General features: G+C 37.6%; 2 pseudogenes; both read right to left on the bottom strand.

Annotated features, from left to right (window-relative positions):
• Positions 1 to 480: 480 nt before the first annotated feature.
• On the bottom strand, positions 481 to 7,019 carry LOC149207290 (UDP-glucuronic acid decarboxylase 2 pseudogene; annotated as a pseudogene).
• An 800-nt stretch (positions 7,020 to 7,819) lies between these two features.
• The window catches only part of LOC149207289 (UDP-glucuronic acid decarboxylase 2-like), a 34,293-nt pseudogene continuing 29,908 nt past the window's right edge, over positions 7,820 to 12,204 (bottom strand).

Genomic DNA, 12,204 nt, shown 5'->3' with positions numbered 1-12,204 from the left:
AACACTACAAGAATTTTTGGCAATAAACTATCACAACTGATTAAGTACAGTTTACATAACATAAATGTTGCATAACTGTCGCAGGATATCGATCCACAAGGAAATTGGGAACAATGTATTTACTTCATATTAACACAGTAATAAACTGAAAGCGTGTATTCCTAAACTAGGAGCAATCGATGAAGCGGTCGATGCTATCAGAAAAGCCAAATATAGGCATTCTTGGCCTCTCCTTCAAATAATTAAGAAAGTTATTACAATCCATCCTTCAAATCAAAATGGAAACAATTTCATAGTCCTTCTTAAACAAACTACTGACAATTGCCAAGTATAAATATTCAACTCACATAGCTTTACATTTCAAAAAAAGGAACTATTGACAGTTGGAGCTTGTCATATGACCAGACAAAGCAAAAGAAACTAGTATATATATTAATAACTTAAACCCGTTTATAAGGAGAAAACCCTCCAAAGAAACCCTTAAACAACTAAGCCCAGAACAGTAACAACAAAAGATTTAGCTCCAACGTGTAAATCAACCAGGACACTGTGAGATATTAAGGGTTTAATGGACATGGTCTTGAACTTCAAACCTTCTGAGAATAAGCGTACCTGTAATAGAGGTCGAAAATCAGTAGATACAAATTGAGCTAGAACCTTTCATTCATATACATAAGCAGAATGATACTCTAGGAGGGTTCTTACCTGATTTAAGAACATATCGTCGGTGAATTGCCTACCTGTAGACCAACGATTGGACTCAGTTACGAATTAAAAAGCTTAGTGAAAAAAAAATGGATTAGAAGAAAAACCTTATCTAAATAGAGACTGGAATGAAAACTGTTGCAATGAAATTTCGCTGCGAAAGGGTTACCTTTTTCAAATGGTTCATGGTGCTTTTTGTCTCCGATGACCTCCCAAACCTCTTGGGCCATCTATGTATAATAGTGATGGACCTTTAGAACAAGTTTAAGGTAGAAACCCCATACAAACGTCAAACCCTCAAAACTGAGCGAATGAAACTCACTGTCTACCAATCTCTATGGCATACCTGCGCCAGTAGGTTCAACTGTCTCTATTGTTTCAAACCACAAATTCAAATGTCTCTATTATTTCAAACCATAGATAACGCAGCATACTGTTGGTGGCTTTTGACAGACCTGGCCATCGCAGAGCAGTGCGAGACGCAGGAGCAATCGTAACAATTAAACCTCCAAGTCTTGGGTGCAAAGAGTTGGTTAGAGGAACAAACCCTACCCTTACTTCGTCGTCAGATTGCCAGGGCTCTATGAGACACAGGAGCAACCGTAACAATTAAACCTCCAAGGCTTGAGTGCAAAAAATTGGTTAGAGGACCAAACCCTACCCTTACTTTGTTGTCAGATTTCCAGGTTAAGATCAACGGTGGTAGAATGAAATAGATGGCGAGGTCGAACACGAGTATTGTCCCAGGGTCCAACTGCTCATTTCATGTTACCACGTACAAGAGCCAATACAACATAATATGCCCTAAATAAATGTGCACAATTAAGTAGGAGGGTCCCCATCTAGATTTCCTCACCTGTTCATTTAATTTAACATATATTGACATATAAGACTATCCGGATTCCATAAGTAAATTTAAATGATATTTATGTGTATCCGTTTGTTACCAGCGGTCATTACATAATGCCTAATAGTTGTATGTTAATGTAACTAATTTTTTTTTATTGATGTATTTTGTAAATCTTTTTTATAAAATTGTCATATAATTGTTACATGTGCTCTACTGAAAGACACGATTTGGTTTGAAGGTGCTGAAACTATGCATGAAAGAAACGTTGTGATGATCATGAAAAGTGCAGCAGTAGTAAATATTGTGTTCATCATTTCCATCTTCTATGAATTCAATTTTTATGGAAACAGAAGATGGAAATAATGTTCGCATTATTTTCTTTGCATATTATCCCGTGGAAAATTAAAAAAAAACTAGTGTCAGGACTCTCAGCTTCAAATATCAAGAATCGCATAGATATCAAGAATGGCATAATTCATCCCAACCATTGTTTTGCTCTACATTGATATTTAAGTTCAGTGGATTGATTGTATTTGTAAATTACAATACAACTAGATTGATTGTCGCTATGCGTACATATTATTATGTGAGATTTTATGAAAAAAAATTATTATGTTGGTTATTTTTGTATTTTTTATTATTTTTGTTTTTTTTTCAATTAAAGTAATTTTTTTTGGAGTCGCTCTCAAGTATATATAGTCTTGTTTATAGACCATAAAATTTGTAAAGGCAAAATATCCCCACTTAACTATTACACCACATCTTATTTATTCATGTTATTTACTCGAATAGTCAAATCGTTTACAGCTTAAACAACCTAAGAAACTCCAAGTTTGGTAGGCTAATGGCTCTTTTTCATTAGTAATTTTTAGGGCTCCCTTTCATTAGTTTTTATTTATCTGTAAATCAAAATTTCTTTTTAATTTCTCAAAATATTTATATATATCAAATTTACTTTTTGATATATAAACATAGTTTTATTATAAACATGCTATATATATCTATATATATATATATATATATATATATATATATATATATATATATATATATATATATATATATATAAACATGTTTTCTTTCTTTTCTTTTTATTATATGTCCACAAGTCTGATGGACATGCTGTTACTCGTGGAAATGATTGTCCATGGGAGATTCTCGCATTTGACGGGAATTTTGCCCATCATAGGGCATTTTTTCCATATTTGACGTTCATAATTTTTTAATGACCGTTTCTCTCAATGTGTTTGTAGTTGTGCAAAAAATATTATTGACGGTTGATATTTTTATCAAAACGTCATTTATACCCTTTCCCATTAAACTAATGAAATTTCCAATATATAGTCACAGTCGCAAATGTCAGCGAAGTCTAGCGGGTAGACTTGACCTGTCACGAATTTCGGGAGTTACTTAACTGCATATTCACCCACATAGCCTACATATGAATATCAGATACCTTGTAAATCTAGTTAATCTATCTTTGCGTGCAAAAAAAATGGTTAGGACTCAGAATAAGGGACCATGTCTAAACAAGTGAAATAAAATCATTGCAGGGGAACGATATGACATTCAATAGGTGCACAAACGCCATAAATACATGATAATGAGAGGTGTGAGGGAGTGGCTCAATTCATTCATTTAACTCTGTTTTCCATGTCAATCCTGATGCAACCTACATGCAATCACAACCAACTAGAATAAGCTTTGAAATTGCTATGTGGCTGCATTCAGAGCAAAATAGGATTATAAGAATTTTTCCACCAAAACAAAATTCCAACGACGTGAAAGGCCCCTGCATATTCCAACCATGCTTCTCCAAGATTTTGTATGTTTTTAAAAGATTTATTGCCATCAGTTGCCATGGACGATATGATCATCTCCCGTGAGGATTTTTAATCCATTGGCGAGTTGGTGTTGTGGATACCATATATGAAGATGATGAAGAAACCATTGTTCATCAAACTCTTTAGGGGATGCGATTAATAACACAGGCCACAATGGCAAGAATCTGGCTTTCCCCAATGGTGGCGCCTACATTTTACTCAAAAACGACCATTATGACACTTCATATGTAGTTAATGAAGATATTCTACGACGAAGCGTCTGGTCATGGGGTGAAACCACAGGGTTTAGAATAATTGTTATAGTGTACGATAAACGGCACAGTTTCAAGATTCACAAGTTTATTTTCAGCTCAAAATGGACTGAATTTCAATTTCATTAAGTTGTTCTGAACACTAACTTTTTGTAATGCTGGAAACAAAAGATTTTAACGTCCTTATCTTTTGTTATTGTTTTGAATGGCTAGTTTCCCTTGGTTTCAAGAAGAAATTCCTTGAAGCGGCAACTAATGGAAGGGAATGAGATTTATCTCCCACAAGCCTTCCCCGGCAGGACAAAATTTTTTGAAATGATAGAAGCTTACTGTTATGGTTCCTCAATCCTCATGAATCCTTTCAACATTGCTACTCTAAGATGCACAACTGAGTTTTTGGATATGACAAAAGAGTATTGCAAAGGTTATCTTTGCAAACAAAGTTAGTTTTATTTCAATCAAGTAATACTAAAAGAAACCAGGAAGACGAGCTTGAATTTCTCTAAAACTATAAAAAATTTCATCCCTTGTCTGAAGAAATGCGTATTGTAAACAACTGCATTGAGGCTATTTCTATGAGGATACTAATGGGTCTTTTTGAAACAAGATATCAACTAAACGAAGGCATTTCTGTGGAAAGTTGTGAGGCCTCGTGGATAAATGATCTGTGGACACTGCTGTTTGATTATTTTGGACAGATAATCGCCTTTATTCGAAGGTTGCGAATGAAGAGAAATTCATTGGTCGAGCGCTATTGTTTTACGTAGAGATAAAAATCAGACTTGAATTGAAAAAGAAGGAGTTGCACCTCACAGGTGAGTATTTCACCTGGAGACTGCACTCAAACTCATAAACTCTAGGAACAAATCCTAAATTAAGGAGATACATTACAACTGGTGTAACCATTTCTCCATTAATACAAAATAATATTAATTATTTTCAACTCCCCCCCTTAATGGAGAGAGGATTATCCTGAACTCCTAACATCCCTCTAAACAATTCAAACTTTACACGCCCAAGAGGCTTAGTAAAAATATCAGCCATGTTATCACAAGTTTTACAATATTCAACACATATCTCTTTTGACAGTAGTTTGTCTCGATGAAGCAGAGCTACAGTGCTCTGCCTTTTGTTGCTCCATGCTATGACCCTGGATCCAATGCTGAATGCATAACCTGTGATAGATCTTCGATCATCCAAGTTACCTACCTAATTGGAATCTGAAAAAACCTGCTAGAATAACATCAGAAGTGTCAGTGTACAAAATGCCATAATTAGTAGTACCACTAAGATACCTCAACACACTTTTTGCTGCGACCCAGTGACTTTCGAGTGGTTTTGACATGAACTGGCTCAACACATTAACAGAATATGCCAAATCTGGTCTAGTTGTAGTCAGATATATCAAACTGCCAACTAGCTGTCTGTACATGGTTGCATCCACCTCTTTAGTACCGTCGTCACTAGTCAACTTTAAGTTCTGCTGTAATGGTGTTGCTGTTGATCTGCACTGCTCCATTTCGAACCTTTCCAGCAAGCTTATGGCATACTTCCCTTTAGTAAGAAAGGTTTGTCTAGAGTCTTTCCATACCTCCAATCCCAAGCAATAATGAAGGTTTCCGATGTCTTTCCATCTCATACACTTTTGACATCTGATTTCTTTGATCAGATTGTTAGCATTGCCTGTTATGATCATATCATCTACATACAAAGAAATCAAAATAATTTTCCTCTGTTTATTAAACTTGGTATACAGATTTGTATCATTCAAGCTCCTACGAAAGCCATGCTGTACAAAAAATGAGTCAATTTTCTCATACCACAACCTGGGTGCCTGTTTTAAACCATAAAGTACCTTTTTCAATTTACACACAAGATGTTCCTGCTCCTTTTTCACGAAACCTTCAGGCTATACTAAATAAATTTCTTCCTTCAAGTCACCATTCATAAATGCAGACTTAACGTCTAGCTGGTGTAGATGCCATTTGTGTTTTGTTGCTAAGGAAATTAGCATTCTAATGGTGTTTAATTTGGCTACAGGAGCAAAGGTGTCATTGAAATCTATTCCCTCTTGTTGTGAGTAACCCTTTGCTACCAGTCTAGCTTTAAGTTTTTCTATACTCCCATCTGCATTTATTTTTGGTTTATACAACCATTTTCATACTATGGGGGTTTTACCTTCAGGCAATTCAACCAAATACCAAGTATGGTTTCTATTTATTGTATCTATTTCCTCATACATTGCAGCCCTCCATGCATCAGATTTACTTGCTTCCTCATAATTTGCAGGTTCTACAATGTTCAAAAACTTTGACATTAATGCATAGTCTTTCAATTTATAAGGTAATCGAGTATTCCTACTTGATCTCCTTGGTAGGGGACTTACCTCAAATCTGTCTATTTCAGCCTTTTCTGGGCTTGCATTATTGATTACATTTCCTGTTACTTCTTCTTCTTGTTTCTGCTCTTGCTCTTCATCTTCCTTACTGTTTTCTTCCATTAGCAATGGAATGTCCCAATCACTGTTAGAGTCATCCTTTCCTTCTTCAACTTGTTCTAGTTCTAACATTGTAAATTCCCCAGGATTCCCAAGATTGAAAGGACCAACATGTTCGCCCTCCATAAGTTGCATAAGGCCTTCAACCAGATCAGAAATGAACTGGAAGCTTCGTGTTTGTTCCCCATTTCCATAGACTGTCAAAGGCTCCTTGCGCCAAGCATGAGCAACAAAATTACTTGCAACCCGACCATCATCATGGCACATTCGCGGACCATATGTATTGAAAATTTGAGCAATCCAAACCTCAACATTTGCCCCAACATGCTTGGCAAGTCTGGATATGTTCAAGATTCCCACATCATTAGTTTTGACATTCTTCACAGGATTGTGTTTGTAATGCACAGGCGAAGTGGGGCAAGCCTCCAAAAATAAGGGTTCCACAACATCATGCCTTATCCGTTCAATCGGATTGCCAAAATGATGCAAAACATTCTCCTTCCTTCCTGTGAAGAAATTGTCGACAACAATAACACTGTTGCCCCTTGCCATGAGCCTGTCATGTAGATGACTGCCAACAAAGCCAGCTCCACGCGTCACGACAACTCACAGGGACTTTCTCTTCAAACCTAGGGCACTTTAGCCCCCGAATTCACCATCGAACCTGAATGATACTGCGCAAACCGAGAAACAAGCATCTCATAAACAACTCGATGAGGTTTTTCGGGCACAAACCTTCTATTTTCATTAACATTAGAAAACAAAAAACCAGGCTGAAGGTAAAGATAGTCGATGCGATGGCGATTCCTATCAAAATAAACAGCAGCTGCTGCTCCCTGAGCAAATAATCTACTGGCCTGATAATAGACCATGTCTTTTCTGGCTTAAGAGAGTACTCATCACTGTTATTCATATTGGACTGATAAAATTTCTGATCCTCTAATGAATAAGTCTGCAATGAGCCACCACTGGGAAATTCCGATCTACTGCCACCAAACAGATCAGGAACTCCAATGCGCCACCACCGGGCAAATTTGTTCTGCTACCACCGAATAGATTAGGAACTCCAATGCGCCGCCACCGGGCAAATCCGATCTGCTACCACCAAACAGATGAGGAACTCCAATGCGCCACCACCGGGCAAATCTGATCTGCTGCCACTGAACAGATCAAGAACTCTAATGCACCACCACCGGGTAAATCCGATCTGCTGCCACCGAGTAGATCAGGAACTCCAATGCACCACCACTGGGCAAATCAGATCTGCTGCCACCGAGTAGATCAGGAACTCCAATGCGCTACCACCGGGCAAATCCGATCTGCTACCACCGAACAGATCAGGAACTCCAATGCGCCACCACCGGGCAAATCCGATCTGCTACCAGTGAACAGATCAGGAACTCCAATGCGCCACCACCGAGCAAAATCGATTTGCAAAAAAATTACAGATTTTCCAAAGAGAAAGAGGTTGGTGCTTCTCGACGGCGAAATAGTCGCGCTGAAAAAAAAAGCGATTCATCTTATGAAATTGGCGCGATTAAGGCCTGATTTTCCACGCCAATAGCACTTTCTGGCGCACTGGCGTGACTATATCTCTCAAAACCACGCCAAATTGCACTAATGTTTCTTAATAAATCACGCCAACCCTTCGTTCTGCTCAAAAATGGCGCGACTATTTGCGATGAAACCTTCCATTTTCATTAACATTAGAAGCCAAAAAACCAGGCTGAAGGATAAAGAAAGTCGATGCGATGGCGATTCCTATCAAAATAAAGAGTAGCCGCTGCTCCCTGAGCAAATAATCTACTGGCCTGGTAATAGACCACGTCTTTTCCGGCTTAAGAGAGTACTCATCACTATTATTCATATTGGACTGATAAAATTTCAGATCCTCTAATGCATAAGTCTGCAATGAGCCACCACGGGGAAAGTCCGATCTGCTGTCACCAAACAGATTAGGAACTCCAATGTGCCACCACCGGGCAAATCCGATCTGCTACCACAGAACAGATTAGGAACTCCAATGCACCGCCACTGAGCAAATCCGATCTACTACCACCAAACAGATCAGGAACTCCAATGCGCCACCACCGGGCAAATCCGATCTGCTGCCACCGAACAGATCAGGAACTCCAATGTGCCACCACCAGGTAAATCCGATCTGCTGCCACCGCGTAGATCAGGAACTCCAACGCACCACCACTGGGAAAATCTGATCTGCTGCCACCGAGTAGATCAGGAACTCTAATGCGCTACCACCGGGCAAATATGATTTGCTACCACCGAACAGATCAGGAACTCCAATGCGCCACCATTGGGCAAATCCGATCTGCTGCCACCAAACAAATCAGGAACTCCAATGCGCCACCACCGAGAAAAATCGATCTGCAAAAAAATTACAGATTTTCCAAAGAGAAAGAGGCTGGTGCTTCTCGACGGCGAAATACTCGCGCCAAAAAAAAAGCGATGCATCTTACGAAATTGGCGCGATTAAGGCTTGATTTTCCGCGCCAATAGCACTTTCTGGCGCACTGGCGTGACTATATCTCTCAAAACCATGCCAAATGGCACTACTTTTTCTTAATAAATCATGCCAACCCTTTGTTCCGCTCAAAAATGGCGCGACTGTTTGCAACGAAACCGCGCCAACCCTATTTTCCGCTCAAAGATGATCAGTCATCTGAGACCTGTTTTCAGGTGTTACTGCAGTCCACCTAATTCTACGAATGCTTCTATACACTCCACCGCCACTACAGTGCTGTAATCAATGATGCATCCTAAAAAAAATTAAGGTTATCCCTACTCTGTGCTCTGATACCAAGATAAAAATTAGACTTGAATTGCAAAAGGAGTTGCAGCTCACAGGTGAGTACTGCACCTAGAGACTTCACTCAAACAAAGAGAACTCTCTCCGTACACTCTACATCCATCAAATGAGCAATTACATCATTAAGTACATTACTAGAGATCAGGAAGTTGCAACCAAACTCCTAAACTCTAGGAACAAATCCTAAATTAAAGAGATACGTTACAACTGGTGTAACCATTTCTCCATTAATACAAAATAATATTAATTATTTTCAACTCGTAGATCGCTGGATCATAGACATTTTGAGGGTCGGTGATTATAATAGTAATCTTCATGAAAAGTCTTTGGATTGTAGAGATCAGGTGTTTTCAAGATCCGAAAGGAAAGGCGTTATTGAGTCCATCGTCAGGGTTCAACCAGCAGACAATGATGTTCTTCCTATCAGCTTCTTATTTGTGATTATTCGTTGTGCGCTCGCTTGGACCTCCAGCTTCGGGTGTTGTGCTCAGCTGGGAAAAATAATAGTTACACAATTGGAACAAGCTACAATCAAAAGAATAGTTACACAATTGGAACAAGCTACAATCACTTATTTCCTGCTTCCATTAAAAACATACTAAGAATAAGTTTTTGCTTCCAGGTCTGAAATTAACAGTATGCAACATATTGTTTCTCATTATACAGCTAGTTCACAACAATCAAATATCAAAACATGCAGCACGAATTCCTACGTTTAATAGAGAAACAATTTAGAAGATTCTTTCTTCAAAGAAGGGATCAAAGGCAGCCTCTGCAGCACGAATCCCTACGTTTCTGTCATCGCAAATATCTGGGATGAATACCTCGCCGAAATCACCTTTGATCCTATGCTTTATCCATTTATATTTTTGAAACTTATTCAGACTGTACCGTCATCAGCTCGCCATTCGCATGATCGACCTCCATTTAAAAAAAATTCAAAATTTCACCTCTATTTAAAAAAAATCAAATTTCTTTTCACTTTACTTTCTTTATTTTGTTTTCATGGTTAGATCTTTCACTGTCAAGATTCTTTTACTTGAAGATTTTAGAACAAGATGTTTTGTTTTTTTTTTCTTTAGCGTTTTCTTGTCTTAGTGGAAGCTCCAATATTTTAAGTTCAAAATCTTAAAATCTATATTAAAGCTAATGCCATTGACAGATAGTTTTATAATTTCTGCAATGCTCAAAAATGTCTTTTTGCATTGGTTTATCAAATTCACAGAAAGTGAGATTCCCTGGAAGAGTTGTGTAACATTCTATAATATTCCTCAACTACGCATTTTTCTGCGGGTAATGAATATCAATTCCGATCTGTCTTCTCTGATCGAGCTTCATAACGGAGGTGTGAAGCTCTAACTATTTCTGGCAATCAGCACAGACAAAGAATAAAGTATATATAGATTTTCCTTTTGCAGCGCTTGTCATCCACAATCGTACCACATGCTTTATTTTTCTATTTTCAACGTATATCTCAAAGTTCCTTTTATGGACTTGGCTACGAAAGCATCCAACTGGTCATATATATATATATATATCTATATATATATATATATATATATATATATACATGAATTTTTATACTTATTTTGTTTCTCTACTTTTGACATACATCTCAATGTTATTTTTATCCACAATAGTCCATTCAAACCAGTCGCTTCTATTTCTTTTATATACAGAGTTATACGGGGAAATTATATATATATATATATATATATATATATATATATATATATCTTTGTGAATGTTTTAACACAATTGGCATTGTACTGTTTCCATTAATGTTAACAAATGTATGAGTTTTATGCTTTGTATGATGTTTACAGTCTTATGGTTATGAAGCTGAGCTACAAATGGAGTTAAAGAAACACTTACATGTGGTGACTCTCATGATTGGTTGAGGAAGGTTTACTGAGAACAGGGAGGTGTTATTGAGACTTTTCAAGGATTGGATAAGTTCGGTAGGTGTTGGAGAAGGTGTGTTAGATGTTTGGAGCAGATTCACTAGGGTTTGATTGAGTTTTGGGCTGAAAAATAGGGTAACTCACAATAGAGAAACCTTTGTTATAACTCACTTTTCCAATGGACAACTTGCGTTACTCCTAGATTGAATTTCCTCGATTCTATGCACACTCTAGTGAATTCCAAGGGCATTTACTATGGTTTTTGCCCATGTCATTTGGTAGATAAATTCGACTTGAGTTAATCTTCATTCTTGAAGGTGATCAAGTCAAATATGATGAGGAGTATTATTGAGTATTGATTTCATCTTCCATTACTGATAGACAGTGTGTAATACAGGTTGGATTGAGAGAGAATGTTAGCTATAGTATTACAGAGATAATGCGCATATCAGAGCTCAAATTTGAAGCATATTTTAGAGGATGATGGAGTTATTGTATTTCTATGTGCTTAACATGTTTGTGATGTAAATTATATTGCTCCGAATATTATGTTGTTGATATGGAGAGGAGGATATTGTTGTAGTTGCTTTAGTAGAGACTTTGGATCAGAGTTTAGATTACTAATATGTTTGTGTTGCACTGGTTCCATTGGAGATTTTATTATTGTAGTGTCTTTGGATATGTATTGTTTGTCTGCTAGAGTATGACAGTGATGGCTGAATGTGAAGTTTATATTATTATTGTATGTTTCTGTGGTGTTTGAGTTCCATAGGAGATTGACTGTGTTGAGGTGATGTATTGATTGTGGCTGAGATTGTGTTCCATAGTTTTGTATGCAGATTGGTTGTTGTATTATAGCTTTCATTCGATTGTATGAGCATAGTGGTTAATGTGAGTCTAGTATGAAAATTTATGAAATCAACCTCAAAAGTGTTTGAATGAAGAAATTGTGGATCTAGTATGAAATGTTGTGAAACATGGTCAATGAAAGAGCTTGAAGGTTAGGGTCTTGAGTGAACAAGTGGTGTCTTGCATATTAAGGGTGTAGCAACATCCTTCACGTAGTATCCTAAGAACTTGGGAGTGGTGGCTTCCATTCAGTGGTGGTTGGGTACCACTTATTGGGAGTGGTGGGTTCCGATAAGTGGTTTCTTGCAAAGTTGAGGGAGTCATGGCTTACTGCTGGTGGTGGCCTGCAAAGTCCATACAGGTTGTTTCCTAGAGTGAGTAACATCTCACATGTTTGACAAGTTCTAGCTTGCGCACTAGTGGTTCCCGATGACTATGTAAAAGAAGAATTTTATAATAATAGAAGAGCAAAGGAAT

Source organism: Pinus tabuliformis, chromosome 1_2 (genome assembly GCF_031772625.1).
Source record: "Pinus tabuliformis cultivar Carrire ecotype Pingquan chromosome 1_2, CPIR1, whole genome shotgun sequence".
In the NCBI taxonomy this organism is placed as follows: Eukaryota; Viridiplantae; Streptophyta; class Pinopsida; order Pinales; family Pinaceae; genus Pinus; species Pinus tabuliformis.
The sequence above is the reverse complement of the archived record's forward strand: the minus strand, read 5'-3'. Positions and strand labels throughout refer to the sequence as shown.